The sequence below is a fragment of the Solanum verrucosum genome, unplaced genomic scaffold (genome assembly GCF_900185275.1).
Source record: "Solanum verrucosum unplaced genomic scaffold, falcon-dt-bn FXZP01000255.1, whole genome shotgun sequence".
Classification (NCBI taxonomy): domain Eukaryota; kingdom Viridiplantae; phylum Streptophyta; class Magnoliopsida; order Solanales; family Solanaceae; genus Solanum; species Solanum verrucosum.
Window position 1 is genome coordinate 48,821 of NW_026020006.1, and position 3,899 is coordinate 52,719.

A 3,899-nucleotide genomic window follows, 5' to 3' on the forward strand; every position below is an offset into this window, starting at 1 on the left:
CTCTATGTGGGATAACCAGTCAAGAAATGTTGAAGTGATGATACTAGAGTAAATATTGAATCAGCATTCAACATAGGGAATTATGTGATTTTGATCCATTGTAAATTACCTTGTAAAATAATTAATATTTGCCCAATCACAACTCAAAAATATGTACTTTTGGGTATATTTCAAAGAGCAGTATGCATATATGTAAAAGTTAACCAGATTGCATTTCAAACAAAATTATAAACATTCTTTATTTTATTTTTTTCTGTTAAAAAAAATTTAAGATAATTTTATTATTACTAAAAAAATTAGGCCTTCAATTTTGGAGGCTTAAGGCATATGCCTCATCTTTAAAGGGCATTGAGCCACCCCTGTTAAAGTAGAGAAGCTGTCGACTCGGAATATGTAAGTTTTAGCTTCCGGTTCAGGCGAGAAAAAAGGTATTGCAGTGAAGGTGAAACAGAGGAAGAGTGTTAGAAGAAGAAGCGAAGCCATGAGAGGAAAACAGAGTCAGGGGCGGCTCAACGTTAGTAAAGTTCGAGGCCTAAAATATAAAAAAACTTCATATTTGTATTTATTCAAAAATTATTTTTCTTACGCTATTTAGATGAAAATTAGTATTTAATATTGTTTTTTCAGTTATTAGTTTCAGGTAAGATTTTATCAACTCAACATTAAAAAACATCCTTTCAATGAGACAATTATTATATGAATTGTTAACATATTTCTATAAGTAATAAGTTGACAAATATTAAATAAAGATAAGAGTCAGAACCATAGAATTTGACTCAAAAAGTTGTTGACTTGATATACCCCATTTTAGTATGCTTGTAGTAATGCTTAAAACTAAAATTTAAAAAGAAATTAAAAAAAAAATGGAATTCACTTCGTTCAACACTTTTCACTATTAATTGTTATTTTTAACAAAATACAAAATATAAAAGTGGGTAAAATATATTTTTTATCATAAATAATCAATTTTTTTCTATAAAAATTTTAACACATAATTTATTCGTGATAAAAATTTGAGCTCCCAAAAAGCAAAAGCCTTATTTCCCAAAGCATAGAGCCGTCAATATTACTAGTATATATGATAGGGATGTAGGTAGTTTTCCCACAACATGAATGTTTAGCCCAGCTAAATATATAGGCTTCACCAATTTAACACAAGAAACTGGAAAGCTAAATTACATGAAGAAAATATCTTTTAGTACAAGTTTTATTCAAATTACACCAATCAAGGCGACATGTAATCATATATCATATATCATATATCATATCATACTATAAGTGGAAACAATAAAAGTTAAAAGTTGAATCACGATTTTACCCCTACTATAAATTAAAAGTTATAAAAAAATTTAATTATTTAATTTAAATATTAAATTATATTATTTTAATAAAAATATTAATGACTTTTGCACTTCCTTAGATTAATTCCTATCTATATAAAAATGTTAATGAAAAAAAAGAAAAATGAACTCGTACATGAAAATGAAAGAATAGCTATCTTGAATAGATACATTAACCAAGTATATGAGGTATTCATAATATGTAAATATGATACAAAAGACTAAACTATCCTTCTAGCTATATATATATATATATATATATATATATATATATATATATATATATATATATATTATACTAAAAGTGGGAAACCACAAAAGTAAAAGTTGAAATACTATTTTACCCCTATCTTAATTCAAAATGTTATAAAATATCTAAGCAATTAAATATTAAATAATAATTATATCATATTATATTAAATACTAAAAATGAAAAGGTGTTTTAAAACGCATTTTAAGAATGTCTCTCCATTCTCCAACATAACTTTTAAGCTTTCTACAAAATTCTAGGCAAACTTTTGGCTTATAAATATCATGTGCATGTGGTAAAGTTATTATTGGCAAATACATAAGCTAATGGCATAATACATATATTGAACCCTAAACTTGGCTTCAAATTTTAACTTTGACCTTTAACTTTCATAGTGCACAAATAGACACTTTAATTATCCAACTTTTAAATAAATAAACATGCGATTTTTGCAGCCAAAGAGCGTGAAATGCAAACGCTCCAATGTGTATTAGTGAGCCACTCAATGGCTGCCAACTAACTAAATATTTTACACGTCGATTTTAGAACAAAAAAAATCAAAATTTATTTTAATTTATATACAAGAATCAAAATTAATTCCTCCTAATGGTTTTTAGAGCTTGGAGCCGGTGTGGAGGAAGAAGGAGAACGGCTGGTTGGAGGTGTTTGGAGTTGGGAGCTGCTGGTTGTTTGAGGTTGAAGCCGGCTCGCTGGTGGTGGCGTGAGCGGAGGGAAGAAGAAGAAAATGAATGGAGGTTTTGGGTGGTTTCAAGTGGTGTTTGCTGGCCGAAAAAGGGAGGAGTAATAGATGTGTTTGTTCACTTGTTTGGGGGTCATTTGGTGGTGGCGTTTTGCCTGAAAAAGAAGAAAATGAACGGGGGTTTTGGGTTGCCGGAGATTAGCCGGAATCCGGGGTGGTAGAGTTGTCATTTCAACATTTTTTTACTGTTGTGGGACTCGAAAATTACTCCTAACTCGCGCAGAATACGTGCACATCACGCGTTTTGCCAAGTAGGACACGCGTGTTCATTTATTAAAAGGTTGGATAGTTAAAGTGCATGCTTGTGCACTATGAAAGTTGGAGGTCAAAATTAAAATTTGAAGCCAAGTTTAGGGTCCAATATATGTATTATGCCTAAGCTAATTCACCTTTCATAGCTCAGATGAAAAAAGAAAATGATTTCATCAATTACAGAAAATGCTTAACCATGGATGTCGCAGATTAAGGTAGAAGGTTGTAGTGGAGTGTTCTCTTGATTTCCGAAGGGTTTAGACTTGGTGGTGTCTGTCATAGTAGTACTTTTATTCTTGTACTGTCTTTCTTTTGCTTTCTACCCCCCAGTTATTTTTATGGTGTTTTGGTTATTGCACTTTCTTTTTGTTGTTATTGTCTTGCGAATAAGATATATTATGTCGCTACTTTTGTCAGAAATAAGTATTATCTTATTCTGGAGAAAAATATGAAGCATACTTCATTATACATAATTTGCAATTTATAGAATTTGTAAGTGTAATTACTTCCCTCTCATGGTCTGTGCCTTTTGTTTTTCCTCTTTAAACTTGTAACTTCCAAATTCCGAATATGGATAACTTATTGATTCTATATTTATTTTCTATCTATAATCTATATGAATAAAGTCTTGCGAATGATGTGTATGTTTTATTTTTCTTCTATTTTTTGTGTGTTTTTCTCTATTAGACTTCACCAATCTAATTTTTATGAATTTTTTTTATCATTATTGTAAGTATGTATTGTTATTTGGCTCAAATTAGTCATGTGACCTTTTTTTTGCTTAAAAACGGAAGGATTTTATTTATATTAAAGGATCAGTCATACAAACGAGGAACTGGTCCTTAAGTTACGGCTCCCATAGCATCTCCATCTAGTTCTTTAGTTACAAACGATTGAGATGCAAAAAAAATGGGAAAATGCATAAGTACCCCCCAGCCTATACCCGAAATCTCAGAGACACACCTAACCTTTACTAAGGTCTTATTACCCCCCCGAACTTATTTTATATGTAATATTCTACCCCTTTTTGGCCTACGTGGCACTGTCTTGTGGGCCCAGCGCATGTTGACATTTTTTTCGAGGATAGTGCCACGTAGGCCGAAAAGGGGTAGAATATTATAGATAAATTAAGTTCGGGAGGGTAATAGGACCTTAGGTTAGGTGTGTCTCTGGGATTTCGGGCATATGCTGGGGGGGTACTTATGCATTTTCCCAAAAAAAAATATAAGGCTGATTTCTATCTAAGCCTGGATCCATTGATTTCCTTCCGTGGACTACTAGTATGTCAGCAACTCTA